The sequence below is a fragment of the Macaca nemestrina genome, chromosome 13, assembly GCF_043159975.1.
Source record: "Macaca nemestrina isolate mMacNem1 chromosome 13, mMacNem.hap1, whole genome shotgun sequence".
Classification (NCBI taxonomy): domain Eukaryota; kingdom Metazoa; phylum Chordata; class Mammalia; order Primates; family Cercopithecidae; genus Macaca; species Macaca nemestrina.
In genome coordinates this window covers 2921843-2944429 of record NC_092137.1, presented here as the reverse complement: position 1 = coordinate 2944429, position 22587 = coordinate 2921843, and the positions used below count along the sequence as shown (strand labels likewise).

At 51.7% G+C, this 22587-nt stretch overlaps 1 long non-coding RNA gene across 5 annotated transcripts in view; it reads left to right on the top strand.

The window, feature by feature from the left end:
- Positions 1-22587, top strand: part of LOC105497566 (uncharacterized) — a 141603-nt gene that overhangs the window by 36411 nt on the left and 82605 nt on the right. The window contains exon 1 of one of the 5 annotated variants that reach the window (XR_011611399.1): positions 18612-18626. The exons of the other annotated variants lie outside the window; for them this stretch is intronic. This is a non-coding gene — a long non-coding RNA (uncharacterized lncRNA). Of the gene's footprint in view, positions 1-18611; positions 18627-22587 lie in introns of those variants that run through there. 5 annotated transcript variants of the gene reach the window in all.

Sequence of the window (22587 nt, the reverse complement as noted above, 5' to 3'; positions counted from 1 at the left end):
TAATCATTTTTACTTGATTTTTATATAATGTCTGTAAGAACCTGACTGGCTGAATTTACTGTTTCCTTATATCTTTCCTTTGTACGTGTAGCTCTTCCTCTTGGTGAGGAATAGATAAAACCGGCTTTTCCCTGATCACAGCGCCCTTTCTTGCCACATCACAGTGAGGGGAGCCACACGAGGACTCAGCTGAGTAGAGTCACTCTCTCTGTCAGCATAGGAAACCATGTCGTTCATCACTATCTTTCTTCTCCCTTCCTTCCCTCCCTCCCTCCCTCTTTTCCTTCCTTCCTTCCTTCCTTCCTTCCTTCCTTCCTTCCTTCCTTCCTTCCTTCCTTCCTTCCTCCATCCCTCCCTCCCTCCCTTGCTCCCTTCTTTCCTTCCTCCTTTCTTCCCCCTTCCCTCCTTCTGCCCTTCTTACCTTTCTCTCTTTCCTTTCTTCTCTCCCTCATTCTCTCCCTCCTCCCTTCCCTCCCTCCCTCCTTTCCTTCCAATTTCACTGAGTGCCTGATGGATGTGAGATAGGGCATCAGACCTGGAGGAAGCAGAAGCAAAGCACTGGATTGGAGCATAGGAAAATACCACATTCATAGGTTTAAAGAATGGTCACATATTGACAGTTTAATATCATTCATCTTCAAATGAGTTTGTGTATTGATGTTACCTCTGGCTTTTAATTTTCTTACCTTTCTTTTTCTTCACTTAAATTTATTTAGAGAATTCTCAGCTGTGTGGAGACCTGCAAGTCACCTTAAATAATTGTGGGATGAGGAGGACATATATAATTAATACAATGCATAGCTGTTGTCCTCAAGTAACTCATAGTGTTTTGAGGGGAGAAATAGCAAGTGAGACTAACAACCTCCACAGCAGGAGGTAAGGCAGGTGCAGAGGGCACCGTGAACACAGAGGAAGGACTCCTAGCCCAGGATTTGAGGTTTGCAGGTGGGTTTTTGAGATTTGGATCTGGGTTTTCTCCTCCATCAGGAAACCTACTTGGGCTTTGCTCATCTCCTGTTGGGACAGCCACTCACTAGGCCCGCTTTGTCCCTGTCGCCGAGGCAATGACCAGTAGCCACCTGCTCTGTCACATGTGTGACTGGGGTAATAACTGAGGTGCCTGTCTGGGGCCCAGCCTCAGCCTCAGTTTAACTGCACTTCTCCCCTGTGCAGAGCCCTCTGTCCCGCAGCCCGGCCTGGCCAGTGCTGGGCGCCGGAGATGGGCACGAACAATCCTCCTGTCCACCGCCACTCTGTTCACGGTGATGGCCATGACTGCCAGCCATTTGCAATAAAAGAGGACTTGGTGCAAACACAAATGTCACAACCGTGATGTGAAAGTGGCCACCTTGTCCAGTTAAGTAGTTCCTCTCTTCATGCCGTGATGCCAAGAGGTTGCTGAAGGAGACCCCAGGGAAACCCCAACCTTATGATTTCTGGTAAAAATAAATGACAAAAGGTCATACTCTAATGTACATTTGTCAATAGTGCTTAGAGGCCAACTGAATGAACAGAAATGCAGAAACGTGCGTCAGTGGCTATTTCTAGATGCTAACTGGGAATACAACGATACCATGTAGGAGGTCTCTCCATTGGCTTGGGCGTATAGATCTATACTGCTGGCACGCATAGATGTAAAATGTTACGCAATATTCCAGCCCATTTCCAGATGCTGAAGCCTCCGTGATGATTCCGTTATCAAACAGCATCACACTTCAAAAACCAGCACCTTATTCTTTGAAGCTCAGGCTCTGTGTTTTCCAACACAATTAATTGGAATAGCAGCATCAAGATGATGACATTTTTTAAGTGGTAAGTGTTAATGTGATAATTAAACTCACTCATTAAGAATGTTCAGGAACTGGAGTTTCAGTTCCTAGTCCCTGGGAAAGATGGAAAAGGGGATGTGAGGGGCCTGGTGTCCTTGTTATTCAGCCACATGGGGACGGTCAGCAGCCTGCCCCCTGGCACAAGGTACAAAGGTCTGTGTGGGTTCCTGCCCTGAGGTTGGGATGGCCAGATGTCTCCTTAGGCTGCCTGTGTACTAGCAGACCTAAAAGAGACAAGCTCATGGCCACATCCAGACATCCTGAGTTATTCCTGTGAATGGAAATGAATAGTGTGGTAAACGTAGAACAGGGTCAGCTTTTCCAGTAAGGGGCTAGACTGTAAATATTCTAGGCTTGCGCAGTGCGTGGTCCATTTTAGTTGCTCAAGCCTTCATGAAAACTGCAATTGACAACAAGTAAATGAATGAGAAAACTGTCTTCCAATAAAACTTTATTTACGTGAATAGACGGGGTTGTAGTTTACTGACTCTTGATCTAAAGGAATGGCTGATTTTAATTGAGCACTTAGACTGTGTTCTAAATGCTTCCCAGGTATACATTTACTTAACGCTTTCACAATCCTTTGAGAATATTCAGGCACAGGCATAGTTAAGTAAACTGCCCAAGGTTTTCAGCTAGTTAGTGGTAGAACTAGTGCTGGAACCTGGGCATGATGCTTCCATCTGCTGCACTCATCGAGATGTGCCGGTGCCTCTGAGCTGCTCGTTCTTATGCAGGTGGTTCGGGGGAAGCTCCGTCCAGTGCAGGACCTGGGAGGCCCCTTCATTTTTGCTGGTGTCCTGGTTGTGGACTGCTGGAAGGCTCAGGTTGCTGTCAGTATGCAGAGGACCTTTCTCTTCTTTGGGGCTCTAAAGCAATGGATATAGTCACTTTATTTCTGTAAGGATTGCTCTGCATGTGGCGTGGGGAAGAGTATTGATAATTACTGTGTGAGCCAGAATGTGCCAGTCACAGCTACCCTACCTTTACTGAATCCTTAGTGCTCAACCACCTCTCCAGATGTCCCTAAGCCCATTTTTTCAGGAAGGAAGCAGGCTCAGAGTGGTCAAGTGATACTTCCGAAGTCGTGTTCTTCGTGAAAGATGCAGGTAGACGGCCAGCCTGAAGCTCGGCTTCTCCGGGATGAGAATTTTCTCTGGGCTGCCTCTCTGCAGAGTACGCCCACTTGTTAAAACTGATCAGAGCCGAGTGGAGTTTTAATTGTACATCATTGAAGACTATTTGGTGTTTATGTTGACAATAGCTATTCGTGTCTTAAATCAACGACCTTGCTCATCTTTATGATTTTTATTTTCGCCAATATCATTCAGAAGTTGGTTATTTCTAGTGGAGTTATACACTGTGACATCAGAAAGCATTGCTACGAATGCCACAGCTTGAAGATGAGTCACACCCCCATTTTGGATCTCATTCATTGACAGAGGAAAAATTTTTAAAAAATGGATAGGATGCTCTTAAGATTTTTTTTCAAAACCCACTTAGCCTTAGAGATAATGCACTGAGCAAATGCAAAAAGGAAAAAAAGTCTCTGACATTTGATCTCCTCAAAAGTGTCAAAGAACAGGATGCTAAAAAATAACTCTCAACATAATTGTTCTTTTGATCACATGTGATTTGAGCCAATTCGGTGAATGACACATGCTGGTCACCATGTGAAAATGTGATTGCACCTGCCACAGTGGATGGAGATCGTGGCAGAAAGGAAAGCCCTGTGCATGGTTCAGGTGGGGTGGACCCACAGAGCACTGCAAGGCTCCTGTGGACATGCTCTGCTGGCAGGCAGCGTGGTTCCACGTTTCCTGGCACCATTAATGAGTGGAGAGCTGCCCAGAGCTTTGTGGTGCAAAGTAGGAGTTCATTTTGCCTCACAGCCAACCCCACATCCATGTATCTGACCGAGGGAAACTGAGGTACAGAGAAAAAATTGAGTCACATGCATTCAAGTAGTCCTTAAGTTCTCAGCCCAGTATTTGAGCCTAAGTGTTGGGACAGCAAATTTCTCGCTTTTAACTCTGTCAGACCTGGCTACCGTCCATGTAAAATTGTCATCAGTGTCAACAGAAGGTTGAAGCCAGTGGACTGCAGTGAGCGGGAAGGTGAATCATGAGCTGTGCATGGGATTCCAGCTGTGGTTGTATTGTTTGTTTGTGTTCTCTGTGCAAGGGGTTCTCTGCCGGGGTGGGCGAGGCTGGTGCCCTGCCATGTTCCCCTCAGCCACCGGCAGCAGGTGCCATGGGAGCCCTGCCGGCACCCCCTCCCTCCGCTAGGGTCCTGGCTCATCTGATGGCGCAGCTCCCCTCTAAGGTGAGCACCGGTGCAGACACTGTGCAGGAAGTTGGGCTGATGTGGATGGTTCTCAAGTCGGGAAACCACTCAGGTCCCTTCTGGGGCCCTCGAGATTGGAAAGGCCTCCAGGAACTTAGCAATCTCCTCTCCAGCGAGTCCCTGAAGCCCCATCCATCCCTGCACCTCCCCACTGCGGGGACGCTCACCACCACTCCAGACACACAGCTGCATGGGGACAGCTGGAACTGTGGAAGAGCTTTGCTGTTTTTAATGAGCTATTGAACACAAATATGCTTCCTTGACGTTCTCACTTAACTGCTATCTCACTTTCCTTGAAGCTTTCACAACTCGCTGATTCTAGATATTTTCTCCAGAGTAATACAAAATGCCACCAGCTCTCTCTCTGCTAGGGCTCCATGGCAAGACAGATAAGCAGAGGAGGGAGAGTGCAGGCGCCGCCTGAGGCCAGGACGCTCCCAGACCGCCTGGTAGGAGGCTGCCCACATGCACTCCCTGCCAACCCCACGCCAGGGTCCTCCTTAATGCGCTGAGTCTTTGGCTACTTTCGCATGCACACCGGTCAGTTTCAAATGTCTTCTGGAGCAGAGCCCACAGAAACAGAGCTTCCCTGAGCCCCCCTCCTTCAGACCCTACCAACTGGAAGAGCCAAGTGCTCCTGGGAGGCCACCGCACTGCCCGTCTCCCCCTGCTACCCCCAGCAGGCCTCTGCTTTAGCTGTAGCCATTAAGTCCTCGAGGGGAAGAGACTGAGTGCAGGAGCTGCCCACACCATCCCGGTGTGTCGGGCGTTTCTGTAGAAGGATCATTGGGTGTCCTCCATGCACACCTGCACCACGGGCTATGCCTCCATTGACCGTGGAAAAGGCTGTGATTCCAAATCTGGAGCCCTTGCCTGCCCAAGTGGGAGCTCTCATCGATGGCTCCGGTGTCAAATGGCATTTGGCATCTCCTGTGTGCCAGGAACACAGCTGGCCCTGTGCCAAAGGTGAGAGGGCAGCTCCACAAACACTGCATGCCATTTCTGCACCAGGTGTGAGAAGAGGGGTGAGACCAGGTACTGGGGGGCACGAGGGAGAAGTCTAGGGAGGCAGAGAGATGCCTTCATGAGGTGGGGGGTGCAGACGGTCTCAGGAAAACCTCAGGACATGAGTCGTAGTGGCAGGTGGGGAAGGCAGCCCTTCCGGTCACTGAGGGATCACAAGGCAGCCACTCCTGTCACTCAAGGGAGCGCAAGGCAGCCCTTCCAGTCAGTATAGGGAATCCAAGGCAGCCCTTCTGGTCACTCGAGGGAGTCCAAGGCAGCCCTTCCGGTCACTCGAGGGAGTCCAAGGCAGCTGTTCCTGTCACTCGAGGAGGTTCTGTTCTGTAAAGTCGTCACAAACACCAATTAGTGACTCCTGAACCTTTGCTCTCAGGGGAAATACAGGAAGTTTATCAGTCAGGGTTCTCCAGAGAAGCAGAAACAAAAGTGTGTGTGTGTGTGTTTGTGTGTGTGTGTATGGACAGAGATTTTAAGAAATTGGCTCATGAGATTATGGGGGCTGGCAAGTCCAAAGTGCCCAGGGTAGGCCGGCGGAAGAGCTGGTGCTTCCGTTTGGGGCAGAGAGCATCTGCAGGAGAACCCCCAGCTCTGGGGCCTCCGTCCTTGTTCTTTTAGGCCTTCAGCAGCCTGGATGAGGCCCATGCATGGCAGGGAGGGTCTGCTTTACCCAGAGTCTGCTGGCTTAAATCTTAATTGCATCCAAGAACAGCCTCACAGAAACACTCAGAGTAATGTTTGACCAAATACCTGGGTACCGTGGCTCAGCCAACTCGACACAGAAAATTAACCATCACAGTTAGATTCCTGCAAGATTCTGGTCACAACCCTTTCATCAATGACCAGCACATGACATAGTGTGATGTGTGTTCCTGTTTAAAGATGCCTGTGTAATACGTGCTCTTCACTCATCAGCGGGGCAGCCCTGGCCGCTAGCACCGTGCCTCATGCCTGCACATGGTAACTCTAACCATATTTTCTGCATGAGGCACGTCATGGCCTCTTGCCCTCAGGATCCCTAGACAGCACTAGAGACCGCACCTGCGGGCCATTTTAAACTGTGAAATCACCCACAGAAATGCAAAAAACACGTCACTAACTATACCTCGGAAAGAACCCTTGTTACAGTCTGAGAGCTGAAGTAAGAAGCATGAGAAAGGAAGCTGTGCCTCAGGCAACTCAAGTATTAATCCTGCTCTGTTCATGTCCACAAACGGGTGCAAGTGCACCTCAAACGGAGGCTACGAGTGGATTTTACAAGTAGGTAGATTTGTAGGAACCAAATCTGCCAATTGCGGGGATGGCCGTGTATGAGGTGTGCTTTGGTGAGCGGCCAGGAGGTGGTCCTGGTGACAAGAACTGAGGCCTTCAAGCCAGAGAGAGGAGCAATGTCAGGTGACTTCCATGGTGAGCCTGGCTGGGAGTCTGCCTTTTTCATGAAAGGAAATGGGAAGCCACTGAAGAGTTTTTAAAGTGAGCAGTGATCAGATGGGCACTCTGGATGAGTGGCGGTGACACCACGGGACTGAGGGAGGAGACGCTGGAGCTGGGAGCCGTCCAAGGGCTGTCATGGGATTGCAGGCAGGAGGTGGTGCCGTTCTAAGCACGGCAGCCGTGGGAGGATGGATAGAGGTCGTGGGTGCTATGAGTGCCAGGAGGGCAGCAGGAACATGGCTGAGCGAGGACAGGGAGGAGGAAAGGTTTTGGTTTGCCTTCCAGGTTTTCGATTGCATTCCCTGAAACAAGCTCTGTCTTCCACCTTCCAACCATTGTTCCCCATGCCCAAGGCACCAGCCATGTTTCCCTCCTCTTCCCAGACTTCTCCAGGCACCCCCTGATCCCTGACGCTCTCCCCCGTGGACGGTGGCCTGTGTCCTCCCGCCTGAGTGGCTGCTGATCCCTGAGGCTCTCTCCCATGGAGTGTGGCCTGTATCCTCCTGCTAAGTGGCTGCAGTTTTCTTTCCTCTGCCCCTGTCAGTTCCGCTGTCCATGTCCATCCAGGCCCTTGCAGCTACTGTGCTCTTCCTCTCAGGCCAACCACTCCTGCATTAGTAAATTAGATTCCTCTGCACGGAAGATGAGGATGCTCAGCCCTGTTTCTGCCCCAGCTCCTCAGACAGGGGCAGAGAGGACGGAGGTCCCTGGAGAAGCCCCCCTTCCAGGGACTCAGCACGAGGCGAGGTCTCTAGGGGCATCCTGGCAACTGCGTCCTGACCCGCTGCTCCCCTCTGGGTCCTGGACCCTGTGGTGTCTCAGAATGAATCACACCCATAAGGGTGACTGGCACGGGAGGCTGTGCCCACCCCTGCTCCCTTTTGTCATTGTTGGGCAGCACTCAAGGTGATGCCACCTTCACCACGTTAGGTTCGGTTTGGAGTCTGCAGGCTTTTAGGTTCCTGAGCCCAGTGGAGCCCCAGCTGTGCTGGACACTGTAAGTAATGAATTATCAATGATTAATTACAACTGACCAGGTCTCTCTCTTCCCCAGGCACTTGATGTAAATATTTACAAGGAATTCTGATCAGATGCTCACTGTCCCAATTAATATTATTTCATCTAAAAATACAAGAGGGTTTCCATTACAAATCAGCCGTTGTTTGGAGTCCAATCAGCACATCATGTGACAAAGTGTAACAGAGAAAGATGCTGTGTGGTGACGTCTAACATGACTGGCCAGTGGCAGCGAGGCTGGAGTCACACCCTGGCCTCACGGGGTGTATCTGAGAGTCTGAGGCTGCTGGTCTCTGGCGCCACCTCTCATGCCACCTGTCCACTCCTGGGGATGGCCTCAGAAGCCCACCCGAGTGTGAGCCTGATGCTGAGCGGCGTGCCCGCCCCACTGTGTTCCCCACCTGGAGCCGGAGCGCTCTGCAAAGTACAGCACGATGACTAGGTCCTGCTGCTCACAGCCCTTGCAGGAGAAGGGAAGAGGGGGCAGGCAGACTCGGCCACCTACACAGGACCTGAAGATGGCATCTCTGACTGCACCGTCTTCTGGAAGCATGAAGGGGCCAATTGGTCTAATGATCAGACAGAGACAGGGCTCTCAGATGAATAGATCCTAGTCTTTGAGATGAGTGACTTATCTTGGATCCTGTTTGGTTAAATGTGTGAACTTAATTGTCAGCATTTACTCTGGCCGTTGCAAAGACAGTGGCTTGCACCTAGGTCTGCCGTGTCCACACGGCTGTGCTTCTGGGAGTTCCGCAGCCAGGGGCATTGCTGCGAGTCAGTGAGTCACGGCGCGCCTGCCCCCAGATGTGACGCCTTATGTCTGCTCTGCGGGCCTCCTCCGGGTTCACTGCCCGATGCCAAACCTTAGCTCTCCCTGTGCTCTGCTCCCTCGTGGCGGTGCTCACGCTCGGGAGCCGCCCAACACGGATCTAGCACCATTTGGGGTTTCCGCAGGTTCTGGCGCCTCTGCTCTGGACTCTGGGCTCAGCCCCGTGTGTGTTTTCCGTGGGGGAGCACTGGACAACAGGCTCAGCCACACCACTGCTGGGATGCAGCCCGGGGTGTATTTGCTTCGGTCCCATCTGTGCAAGCGCAGCCATGGCTGAGCTCAGGGTCCCCGGTGCGGGGAAGTGCTCCCCTCTCATGGGCAGGGCAAGGCGCTGGGGAACTGGCCACGTGGTAACACAGTCCACCCCTCCATCGCCTCTTAATTTTATCTTTTAGGTAGAAAATGTCAGAGACTTTAAGTGGTGTCCATGGTCGTGTAGAAAAACTCCGGGACTCTGTGAGTTCGGGGAAAATCTTCATGACTGTTGAAAGATGAGTGTTCTTCTGGTCACCGCAACTCCAGCAAACCACATGCTTACAACTCGATCTCGTTTGGGTCCATGAAACACCAGGCTCGTGGGATGGGCTCGGCTCACCGTTGTGTGTTTCTTACGGAAGCCCTGTGGGAGGCGTGGCTCTTCCCTCACAGGCCCGAGCTGCAGGCACTTCCCACTCGTGGATCCTGCCATGACCCTCAGATGGTGCATTTCCATCCCTTTCACACTCCAGGAACACACAGGGCTTCTAACTAAGGTGTGTGGACCGTGACTTGCTGCTGCTGCTCGAATGCAAAGGCTCTTCCATCAGCATGGGCTCGCTGGCATTTACTGAGAATCTGCTGTGTATCAGGCACACAGGGCAGCCCCCAGAGAGCAGGACAAGCTCCCTGTGCTCCAGGAGATGGATGAATGTGGGTCACGTTATGTCGTGACTCATGGTGTGAGATGCAACACAGGAGAGCTGAGCTGCAGAATCCAGGGAGGAGGAAGGGCGGGGCGCTGTGTGGCAGGAAGGACGGGGCGCTGTGTTGCAGGGTGTAGGGGCTGGGAGTCTTATCAGGAGATGATGTTCCAGCTGGTCTGGCAGCCGGAATCAGACAGGAAGCACAGGACATCTCTCGATGCCATGAGGCAGAGGTGGCTGCACCTGGCACGTACAGCCAGAAAGGCAGGGCTTGAGCGCTCCAGGTTCTGGGCAGAGTGAATCCTGAGGGCTGCTTTTGCCAGCAAAGTCTTCAGGAGCAGGCGAGTCTGGCTAGAAATTCATGGTCAGGTCATGTTTGTTCACAGCGAGAAGAGAGAGGAAAGACAGAACTCCTCGAGGGAGCCCCGGGGTGGTGGCTGGGCACCCGCAGTGTGAAGAGGAGGCCTGTTCCGAGCATGTGGGAGAGGAGTTGGGGCTGCAAAGATGGTTCCTCTAAGCAAGGAGGAGCCTCTTTGCACCCAAACCCGGGAAAGGGAAAGGCTCCTGCCAGCTGTGCTCTGGGTGGAAATGATCCATGTCCTTCCCCCGGCACACAAATGCCACAAAACAAACGCTTCGTCCTCTGGAAGCATGAGGAGCCAGTGAGCCTCCTGAAAACCTGTCCTCAGTCAGCTCTTCCACACTGTACTTCTCGGGGTCATTTTAATTCCTCCCAAGCCGCTTGTAGGAGACCTGTCCCGGTGCAGAGCCCTTCCCCGCCTGTGAGCACCAGCTGGAACTTGGCGTCGTCTCAGTAACCCAGGCGCAAGGTCGTTACATTCAGACCAGAAGATCACTGTTTATTCTTTGCTTCCATGGGGGTGTGCTAGTCCAACAGCGTGACAATGTGGTGGCAGCCCAAAAACAAGTTGTTCGGTGAAAAGAGCCTTTGATTTCCTGTGGGGACCGTTAACAAAAGGCCCTGTGAGTTTTCATGAGATTTGGGTTTCGGATGCAAGTTGTTTCCCAAGCACATTTTCTTTAGACATCTGCAAATGTAAGGGCGTGTTCTTCATTAACTGGCCGGAGATCGTCGCGCTCTTCCGGAGGTGAGACTTCCAGGGAAATTCAGTTGAGTTCACGTAATTCCAGAGGACAGTTGTCACAGGGCCGTGAGTGCCTGCTGCGGGCCTGTCCTGATTCTCTGGTCAGGAATGAGATTTCTCATCCTCTTCACGAGTCAGGGTTGCGCTGGGCCTCTCTCCAGACCTGGGAGCGCCCTGTACCATGTACTGTGTTGGTTCTGCCCTGAGTTTCCTTCTCCTGTAGGTCATGGGCTCCTGCACCCTCGGACAGCACTCAGAAGCCGCTGTGCCTCCAATGGAGTAGACGCTCAGTCACCACTTATAGGAATATCTTAGAAGATCTTCTATTTTCCATTTATTTCTGATCTAAAAAAAAAATGGGTAGAAAACTGGTTCATGGTGTAGTTGACAGAAAATATGCTATCTGTCATGTTCAGATAGGCCATCCTCCAGTTATTTAAGTTATAAGATTCTATCACCTAAATAAGGTCACTCCTGTTGGGAGATTATGTGGGCAGTTCGGGTCAGCAGCGGGAGGCAGCTCTGAAACCCTGGAACTGTCACAGGAGGATGGGAGGCTGATAAGTTACCCCCGTAAGAGAGAGAGTCGCTCACTGGAACTCCCACAAATGGAATTTGGAAAACAGGTTAAGGCCCAGGTCATCATCTGGGGCCTCGGTGGGGACTTGCGAGCCACCTCCCTCTGGCTTCCTGCTTCACACGGAGACTCTGAAATCTGCCTGAGGGTCCCAGCACGGATGCTGACGCCGGCCTGCAAGTCTGAGTATTCTGGAGGCTCAGAGACTGGGGCAATTGCCGTTCCTCTCAGGCTACACGCTTTCTTTCTAATTTAAAGGGTTAGGGTGGTGGCAGGAGGGCCTGGGCAGGCCCGTTCCCACTGCTGCCTGCAGTGTGTCCCCAGGGCTCCCAGCTGGGGAATTAAGTGCTCGTGGAGTTTTTCTTTTCGCCCCTTGACAACTGCTCGTAAGAGTCGTGAGAGGAGAGATCTCACATTCACCCTGAGTGGATTCTGATTCGTTTTATTTTCAGCTTGGTCCTAGACTCAGGCACATACCTTGGAGGTCTGTGTTCCTGTGTTCTGCACCTGAGGAAGCTGAGGAAGGTATATGGTTTCAAGGGCCCTTTGCATGCACTATTCAATTTTGTAAAGACTCTTAGGTTTTCAGAAACATCCTCTTAGAAAGGAAGTCTTCCCTGAACCTCGCTACTCTGTTTCAATTCTTACTGCTGAGCCTTCCCTGACTGTCACTTGTCACTTATCAAACGTCCGGATGGTGCTGGCCGAGCTGCCTGTCTCTTGCTGGAGTCCGGGCTCTGTGAGGGAGCTGCCATGTCATCTGGCACTGTGCCTGCCAGAGTGTGAGTTCCACAGACAGATGAAAGCTGAATGTGTCAAACTGAAGAGAACTCCTTGCAGAGCCTGGCCGATCTCACTGACTCAAGCCTCAGCTCTGCCACATCCTGAATTCCAACTCTGCATAAGTCACCTAATTTAATCTCGGCTTCCTCATCTGCAAAACAGAGATCACGGGCTGTGATGGGGATCAGCTTTGTGTCCTCTGTATATCCCGGTGCATGGGCCGGTCACGGGCCATCGTCAGAGCTGGCTCTTATCACTCCTGTGACCAAGCCGTGCATCCTGGGACATCCTCTGTGTTCATGCCAAGCCGGGATTGGAACCCAGAACTCATGTCTGCTGTGTACACCCACCATGCAGGCCTCCAAAGCACCCTGGTCATGAGGGGGCCTGCTTCTGGGGGATCCTGAAGTGAAATTAGGGTGCATAGAAGTTTGGTTGACTGCAATTCAATGAACATTCTGAGAAGCAGAATGTTTTGAAGGTCTAAGCATTGCCAGTAAAAGAAAAAAAATGCATTTTTTGCTATTATTGAAAATTTTTATAAAATACACATGAATACGGTAAACTAGCTCACATAATGTGGAACTTGTCATCTGCTAGGCTGGATGCTATGCACGCACTGTCAAATTTAGTCTTCGTGGAATTTCTTCTTTTTATTTTTGTGGCAAAACCAAGACCTGAAGAGGTTAAGTAACTTGTCTAACACCATGTATGCTGGGTCCTAGAATTGACCTTAAATTTATCTGATCCCTGAACTCTACCCTCTTACCTCACTCTTTACCTCACAGGCTGTTTAGGAGACACACGGAAACTACCTGAATTTTTATTTATTTATTTATTTATTTTGAGATGGAGTCTTGCTCTGTTGCCCAGGCTGGATGGAGTGCAGTGGCGCAATCTCGGCTCGCTGCAGCCTCCTCCTCAGGTGTTCAAGCAAGTTTCCTGCCTCAGCCTCCCACGTAGCTGGGACTACAGGTGTGCGCCACCACACCTGGCTAATTTTTATATGTTTAGTAGAGATGGGTTTTCGCCATGTTGGCCAGGCTGGTCTTGAACTGCTGACCTCAAGTGATCTGCCCTCCTCAGCCTCCCAAAGTGCTGGGATTACAGGTGTGAGCCACTGCGCCCGGCCATATTTTGCTTCTATATTTTTCTATTTAATTTATTGGAATTTAATTTTTGGTATGAAGTACAACTGTAATTTGGCTTTTTCCCATTTAGATGACTCTCTCCGTGCCATTTGCTCAATCAGTCCATCTCCTTGTGGTTTCATGGCTCTTTCCTCCCTGTCTCCTTAGCTGTTGAGTTCCACTGCAATCCGTGCATTTTTCCCCTTCCTGATGCCTCGTTGCTTCTCACAGGAAGCTTCTCCTTAGTGGAGCCACATCGCCCTTCTCATCCCAATCAAAGGTCTCCAGTGCGAGTCTTTGTGTAAAACGTGATGAATGCAACCCACTTATGAAGCTTGAGCTCTGCCTCAATGTTTCCACTCTATACTGCACTCAACTATTGAACTGTGATGTTTCAGGCACTGACGGTGATCTCATGGAAGAGGAGTGTCATCTCTGCATGGGATGCACCACCCCAGACAGGGCCGCTGAGCATCTGCATGGGATGCACCACCGAGACAGGGCCACTGAGCTTCTGCGTGGGATGTGCCACCCCAGACAGGGCCACTGAGCATCTGTGTGGGATGCACCACTCCAGACAGGGCCACTGAGCTCCTGCGTGGGATGCGCCACCCCAGACAGGGCCACCGAGCATCTACGTGGGATGCACCACCCCAGACAGGGCCACTGAGCTTCTGCATGGGATGCACCTCCCCAGACAGGGCCACCGAGCACACACATTGGGCAGTTGCTCAGGGTCTTCCACTGAGGGGCAGAGTAGAGCCTGGAGCTGCTGTTTGCTCCCAGTCACACACACCAGGCCATGCTGCCTCTTACACTGTCCTGAAAATGGATGAGTGGCTGTCAGGCTTCAGTGGATCTTTCCTCCCGCTCCCCGACATAAATAAAATTTCCTCTCCTCCGTATGCTTCCTCAGCTCTAACAGGTCTCAGCATCCTCTCAGCTGTGTGAACTGAAAACTTGTCACCCTCAGGTTAAAATGCATCCGCCATTCCTGTCACACCTGCCCCCAGTATTCTAGGTCATCCTCTCATCTTCTATCTCCACAGCCACCTTTTGCCTAAACCACCATAGCCACTGTCTGACGGAGCCCCCGGGACTGCCCTCCACCATCTGACTGAGCCCTCCAGGGACTGCCCTCCACTGTCTGACCGAGCCCTCCCCCAAAGAATTCCCCCTTTCTTCTTTCACACTGTGTCTCCCCACAGCCCTTGTCCCATGGTGCCTGGAAGCTGCTCAAAAGCACAAACCAGTCCATGCTGCTTTTCTGCTTAAAGCACTTAAAGGTTTTAATTTTACCTTAAATTAGACCTAAAGTTCTCTTCCTAACTTACAAAGCCCCAAGTCATTTTCTTGTTTCTTAAACAAAGCAGATACTCCCTCCATGCCCTCCCACCACTCTCACCTCTGTAGCGGCTTTTCTCCCGGACCTGGCCCTGGATCTCTGTGATTCAGGTCTCAGCTCAAGCGTGAGGCTTCTCTGCATGTCTGCCAGCTGTTCATCCCGTTCTCAAAGCATCCACCAACAGAGATTTTGCGTCTGCAGATTTGTTTGTTGCCTTCACTCCTGGCCTGGCCCACTTTCTCCTGTCCTTACCGTCCCATTCATCTCTGTGCTCCTGGGACCTGGTGCCTGACGTCGGCCTCACATGTTGTGTGGAAATGTGAATGCATATTGAATTTTGTGCCTGATCTTGCCCCACTGTGAGTTCTTTTAATGCCACCGATGAGGTGTCTCCAGAAAGGTCCAGGCAGCCTCAGCACACATGCGGGGCTTCCTGTTTTTGTCCCTTTCGTTGGCTTGTGTTCTTGCATATCTTCCCCTAAAGCCAGGCTGCACCGAGGGGCGGGGAGGGAGGAGGCACCCAGAGTCCCGCAGGTCACAGCCACTGAGCAGGTTCAGCTTCGTCTCCTCCCTGTCACTCAGGTCTGCAGAGAACTCGCTGGGGCTGTGATCATGGCTGGAAAATTTCCCCCGGCTTCTTTTGGGAAGTGCTCTTGTGGGCAGGGATTTGGTTTCTTGGTTGTCTCCTGTCTGGAACAGAGTCATGGATGGTTGTGTCTGTAAAACAAAAATAACAACGTGGATTCAAGAACACCACCTCCCCCTCACAGCCTGCATTGTCCTGACATACTCTGGTCATGTTCTGCAAGTTTCTGAGAAAGGCTAATGAAATTAAATGAGTTCATATTGGCTCCCAAGCAACTCCGAGGTCCCCAGCTGAGCAACTGAATCTGTTCTTCTGATGACCATAGAGCTGTGGGAATGTGGTTATGTTGGAGCTTGAGTTTCACAGACTGGCAAAGTGTCACTAAGACAGGTCCCTTGCTTGTGTCTGCTCCTGTGGTTCCACGAGGATGGAGGAAGCTCTTCATTAGATGTGTGTGATAGTCCCCACCCCCATACAACCATCCCTGCAAATATACGCCACGGCTAGTTATTGGATGCAGTGTGATCACCCTCACCCCCATACAACCATCCCTGCAAATATATGCCACGGCTAGTTATTGGATGCAGTGTGATCACCCTCACCCCCATACAACCATCCCTGCAAATATACGCCACGGCTAGTTATTGGATGCAGTGTGATCACCCTCACCCCCATACAACCATCCCTGCAAATATACGCCACGGCTAGTTATTGGATGCAGTGTGATCACCCTCACCCCCATACAACCATCCCTGCAAATATACGCCACGGCTAGTTATTGGATGCAGTGTGATCACCCTCACCCCCATACAACCATCCCTGCAAATATACGTCACGGCTAGTTATTGGATGCAGTGTGATCACCCTCACCCCCATACAACCATCCCTGCAAATATACGCCACGGCTAGTTATTGGATGCAGTGTGATCACCCCCACCCCCATACAACCATCCCTGCAAATATACGCCACGGCTAGTTATTGGATGCAGTGTGATCACCCTCACCCCCATACAACCATCCCTGCAAATATACGCCACGGCTAGTTATTGGATGCAGTGTGATCACCCCCACCCCCATACAACCATCCCTGCAAATATACGCCACAGCTAGTTATTGGATGCAGTGTGATCACCCCCACCCCCATACAACCATCCCTGCAAATATGCGCCACGGCTAGTTATTGGATGCAGTGTGATCACCCTCACCCCCATACAACCATCCCTGCAAATATACGCCACGGCTAGTTATTGGATGCAGTGTGATCACCCTCACCCCCATACAACCATCCCTGCAAATATGCCATGTACAGCCACAGACCCCTTCTGCCTGCTGCTGCCCCATTCCTGAGTCTGGAATGTGTGAGGCACCTGGATGGAAGGCATGGAGTACTTGAAGAGAAGATGAGCACAGCAGTTGCATACAAATGTGACTTGTGACATGAGAGAGGGTCAGATCATGCTGACCTGGAAGGGGAACAGATGAGTTGCAGTTGGGAAGGGCCAAGTTTGGGAAGGAGGCTGTATAGGGAGAGGGGACAGAAATAATTCAAAATTGAGGACAGAAAGAGTATGGCATGAGGTCAGGGCTGTTAGCACACCCAGGATTTGTCCAGGAAGCCATGAGCTGTCCAGTGGGGAAGTCCACTGTGTATGGGAAGGGGATGGGGGCAGAGGAGCCAAAGGTGACAGCAGAAAGCCTCAGAGGCTGCCTGTGACAGCTGCTCTGTGTTCGTTTGGATGGGGGGAGGTGATGGTTGTGCTGGTGTCTGCTGAGTGTCTGCTCTTCTGAGTACTTTCCAGGGGTGACTCATCGAATGCCTCCTTCATAGGTGAGAGAACAGACGCAGACGCTAAGGCCCTTGCTCAAGGTCACGTGGGGAATGAGAACATGCCATCGGCTGGTAGTCTGCCTTCAGAGACTGCTCCCAATGCAAAGCCGCTCTGTTGCCTCTCCCAGTAGGGAGCGGTGGGAGGCATTTGCCACAGGTGTAACACGATGGGCATGTCTATCCATTCCATCATCATTCATTCATTCCTTCATTCATTCCCTCAAAATCCCGGTCACTTACTTACTCTATGCCAGATGCTGTGCTAAGGCCAACTTGAAGACTGACTGGGGTGAGAAGATGAACCCAGTTTCTGAGCAGAGCAGCTGAGAGAGGCAGGGCAGGGTGAAGGCATCCACCATGGTCCATGTCTCCCAGCTGCTACTGGGGCTGCAGGTCATTCTCAGAGACCTTCTGGGGCTCCTGGGCCTGCTGCTTCTCCAGTACAGAGCCGAGAACCCTTGGAAGCCTGCACCCCATGCCCTGGGGACACTGTGTTTCTCATCCTAAGAGCACTGGTCCTCCAAGTGCTTGTAGTTTAAACTTTCCTTTTGGCTTCTGACTTTCAGACCTTCCTACAGAGGTACAAGAGCCCATCCCAGGCCTCAGAGGAATGACATATGCCTGGCCTGCTAGGGCCTGGCTGGTTTAGTTGGAGCCGCCCTCCGTGGGGCTCTGCCTAGGTCACCTTGCATTTGGCCTTCTCCACCTCCGACTGTGTCCTCTGCTGTCTCACAGGCTTCCTCAGGAAGCACTTCCTTGATAAACGCTTGCACACAGACCTCTGCTTCAGAGAGCCTCCAGAGAACCTGTCCTAAAACATCTCCCATGGGCATTTAGAAGTGGCTCAGGTGGCCGGGCGCGGTGGCTCAAGCCTGTAATCCCAGCACTTTGGGAGGCCGAGACGGGCGGATCACGAGGTCAGGAGATCGAGACCATCCTGGCTAACACGGTGAAACCCCGTCTCTATTAAGAAATACAAAAAACTAGCCGGGCGAGGTGGCGGGCGCCTGTAGTCCCAGCTACTCGGGAGGCTGAGGCAGGAGAATGGCGTAAACCCGGGAGGCGGAGCTTGCAGTGAGCTGAGATCCGGCCACTGCACTCCAGCCTGGGTGACAGAGCGAGACTCCGTCTCAAAAAAAAAAAAAGAAGTGGCTCAGGAAGTGCCACATGGACAAATGAATGAATTAGATACTTCTTTTTGTTAAAAGAACCATCCATGATGGAGGAAGATGCACCGTTGTTGCTTATATGTTGTGTCTCCCTCTGAACGTGAGTGGAGAGAGTTCAGTGTCGGGTCTTGAGAGATGCCCAGAGCCGATCCCACCAGCTATCCTAAGGCAAAGGGAAGGAGGCTTCTGGAGACAGGCAGGTTTGCTCAGCACTGCATCCTGTACTCCCCTCTCAGAGAGTCCCAAATATTGAGACTTTGCATGGTAAATCTTTGATAAGCATTACCCTAAATATATATATTTCCTTTTAAAATTGAATCTCTCTCCAACCTTCTTGGGCATGGAGTCCTTCCTGACCACAGCTCATTTAATGTTCATCGTAAGTGACTTTCCACATAAAATGCTCCACCAGCGCTTGTTCAGGGATAGACTCCCCTGGTGGAGGAAGAAAGTGGGTGTGGTGAGTGATGTGGGGCTGGACCCTACAGAGCTGGGAGCCGTGGGAGCCTCGGGGCCACTGCAGGGACTGCAGGAACACAATGCATTCTCTGGAGGGGAAGCCATTTTTCGCAAGAGAATTATGACAAATCTACTTTCCATTAAACAACTGAACTGTGTAATTGTTACAGATTATAATTTTTTTCTAACAGGACAGGGCATAGCTGGAAATTAAGCAGATTCTATGAACAACCAAACCTAATGAATCCTGCAAAGATTGAGCCGTAAGTAGCAACGTCTGGAGTTGCAGCAGATTGTGTGTCAGTGAGTGAACTGTGTCGGATATTAATTATGTAATCACGGGTGGAATGCGGTGCAGAGAAGTTTCCAGGCCTCCATGTCAAACGTGGCTGTCACTCCTGAGCTGTGAGCATGGCACCTGCCGGGCTGTGATGGAGTCGGGGTGGGTTGAAGGTGGCGGCAATTAGAACCCTGAGGTCACCGCTCAGGAAATGCCGGTGCCTGATCCAAGTCACCCATGAGGGAGGTGGCATAAATGTCAATCCTGCTAATAGACCCAGGGCAGCTCCCATACCAAGTGTCACTGATGACGGAAGTGATTCCTCCTCTTGTCTGCACGAAGATGCAAAGAGAAAGGGCAACTTTGGGATGCACCAGTCATCGTGGCTCTGAGTCTGTGAGCATGCACGTGCGGGTGCTCTAGGCCAGGTGTAGGGCAGGGGCCTGGAGGTGCAGAGATGCAGAGATCCATAAGGCAGGTGTTGATCTCAGAAAGTTTCTAGTCTGGGGAGGCAGGTATGTGATAACAGCCCCCAGAGCAGGTAGCGGTTTGTAGCAGCTATGTGGTGGAGTACAGAAGGCTCTGAATCAATGTCACAAAGTTAGTGACTGCCCTGTGGTGGTTGCACTTATTGAGATTTGGCAACAGCTCTAGTTCTTGACCTTCTTTGAGTTCTTGTTTACTCCAGGCTGAGTTCAGCAAACCTTTATGGGACGTTCGTCATTTGTTCTTCGGTGTGCCAGGCACTGAAGATAAACAGATGGGTGTGGGTTTTGATGCAGCCTCTCCTAAGAGAGCGCAGTCGTCAAAGAGAGCCCTGTGTTTCCTAAGGTGACAGGCGAGTTAGGCAGGTTCTACCTCCGAGCTGGGCACAGATGTATGAGAGCTTGGCAGGACACCAGGCCCCCTGGCCCATTCAGGAAAAGCTTTCTGGGGCCAGGGAGGGTGCAGGGTATGAAGCCTGGGAGGGTGCAGGGTGTGAAGCCTGGAAGGGTACAGGTGTGACACCTGGGATGGGGCTGGGTATAAAGTCTGGGAGGGCATAGGGGGTAAAGTCTGGGAGGGTGCAGGGTATGAAGCCTGGGGAAGTGCTGGGTGTGAAGCCTGGGATGGTGCATGTGTGACACGTGGGAGGGTGTCAGGTGTGAAGCCTGGGGTAGTGCAGGGTGTGAAGATGGGGGAGGGTGCAGGGTGTGAAGCCTGGGAGGGTGTAGGGCATGAATCTGATGGTGTAGAGTGTGAAGCCTGGGAGGGTGCAGGGTGTGAATCCTGGGGAGGTGTTGGGTGTGAACTCTGGAAAGGTGCAGCATGTGAAGCCTGGGAAGGTGTAGAGTGTGAATCCTGCGAGGTTGCCGGGAGTGAAACCTGGGAGGGTGTAGGGCATGAATCCTGGGTGGGTGTAGAGTGTGAAGCCTTGGAGGGTGCAGGGTGTGAACTCTGGGAGGTGCAGGGTGTGAAGCTCACAAGGGTGCAGGGTGTGAAGTCTCTGAGAGTGCAGGGTGTGAAGCTTGGGAGGGTGCAGTGTGTGAATCCTGGGAGGGTGCAAGATGTGAAACCTGGGAGGGTGCACAGTGTGAAGCCTGGGAGGGTGCAGGGCATGAATCCTGGGAGGGTGCAGGGTGTGAAACCTGGGAGGGTACAGGGTGTGAAGCCTGGGAGGGTGCAGGGTGTGAAGCCTGGGAGAGTGTAGGGTGTGAAGCCTGGGGAGGTGTTGGGTGTAAACTCTGGGAAGGTGCAGGGTGTGAAGCCTGGGGAAGTGCTGGGTGTGAAGGCTGGGAGAGAGCAGGGTGTGAAGTCTCGGAGGGTGCAGAGTGTGACGCCTGAGGTGCCAGGTGTGAAAGTCAGGGAGGATAAGCCAGGGTGGGAAGGGAGTCAGGGGTGGTGACCAAGGGAGAGGAGCCTGTGCAAGCAGGAGGCAGGGGTCCTGAGACTCCTGGTGACCAGGGAATGAGCAGCAGGGTGGGTGTGGCAGGAGCAGAGGCTCAAGTGGATGGAAAGCAGTCCACTCCAGGGTTCTGTGATCCAGGAAGGAAGGAAGGAGGGAAGGAGGGAAGGAGGGAGGAGGGAAGGAGGGAAGGAGGGAAGGAGGGAAGGAGGGAAGGAGGAAGGTAGGTTATGGTTCACCTTGTGCATGATGTGAACGGAGCTGGTGCTTTGTCAACAAGAGATCTGCAGAGACTACGGTATCAGCAGCCCACCCTGGCTGCTGTGTGCAGAGGGGACCTAAGCAGGTGGAACTGGATGTGGGAAGACCGTGTGGCTCTTGAGACAGTCTGCCTGGGTGTGACAGACTTCTGAACCAGGCCATTGGTGGTCGGCTTAGGAAGACAAAGGAGGCAAGACATATATGGGGGTTAAAATCAGCTGGATGTGGGACTTAAGGAATGTGTGAGGGATGGAGGGGATGAGAGGATGCGAAGGGAGGACACAGAGATTGTGCTGGCTCCAGGCTTGGGCTCAGGCGACTGGAAGGTAATGAGAGAAGCTGATTTGGAGGAAGAATGAGTTTAGTTTTGGATGTAAATTTAAAGTCCTGCGGGACACCCAGCTGACTAACAAGCAATGAACAGGCTGCTTTAAATGTTAGGGCAGAGTTTGGGGCTGATCTCTAGGTCTGGAAGCCATAAGCCAGAAGGAAAGTTTAAACTACAAGCACTTGTAGGACCAGTGCTCTTAGGGTGAGATGTGCAGTATTCCAGGACAAAGTAAGGAGGCCATGGAAGAGAAGAACCCATGACCAGGACTAAGATATGGAGGCCAGAGGGCTGAGGTGGGCAGGGAGAGTTTGCACCATGGAGCCCACAGAGCACAGAGCTTGTGGCAGAGAGGGCTTGATGTGGTCTGGCTGTGCCCTCCACCCAAATTTCATCTTGAATTGTAGCTTGCATAATTCCCACGTGTCATTGGAGGGACCTGGTGGGAGGTCGTCGAATAATGGAGGTGGGCTTTTCTTGTGCTGTTCTCTTGATAGTGAATAAGTCTCATGAGATCTGATGGTTTTATAAAGAGCAGTTCCCCTGCACATGCTCTCTCTTGCCTGCCACCATGTAAGATGTGCCTTTGCTCCTCCTTCACCTTCCACCATGATTGAGAGGCCTCCCCACTCATGTGGAACTGTGAGTTCATTCAACCTTTTCCTTTATAAACTATTATTATAATTGATCTTTATTAGCAGTGTGAGAACAGGCTAATACAGGCCCGTATAGCCCTCAGTGATTCTGGCACCCAAGGGTCACCATGGTCCTGTTGGACCACGGCAGGGGTGCTGAGTCTCTGACAACCATTTCTTCTCCCTGTTTGTCCTCTGTCTCATGACCCCAAATGTAGACCTTTGTGGTTTCCATAGGCTTTTTTCATTGAGCCTTCTCAGCGCCAGGTCTCCAGATCTATTGCTGATGTTGTGTTTCCCAGGGTTTTTCTGGATGATCACTGGCTACCAGGGTCTAAGATAAGAAGGGCAGGAGGATCAGCATGTCATGGCCTCAGGGTCGCTGTGTATCAGGTGCTGTGCTGAGCATGGGACACCAGCAAGGTCAGGTGAGATTCTCCCTTTTCAGGAATCATCATGCAACAGCAGAGGTGGTTCACTCAGGGGCCTGCTCAGCCCCAAAGCCCACAGTCTCCATGGGGCCTCCACTGCCTCCTCCCACGCTGGAGAGTAGCAGTGAGCCTGAGGGCACTGCATTTCACATACTGCTGTCAGCACTTCACGTTCTCATTCAATATTGGATGACCAGATGCCTGAGTCCATGAACCAAGGCGTAAATGATTTTGGAGCCAGAAGACATGGTTATCTTACCAGCAGCATTTCTGAACTCTTGCAGGGACTCAATTCACATAATGGTAGCTCCTGTTTGCAGAGCCCTTTGCAATCTTCCAAGCAGTGTCACAGAGGCGGCTGCAATCCACAATGTTTCTGTGTGGCGGATGACTAAGAAGGAGAT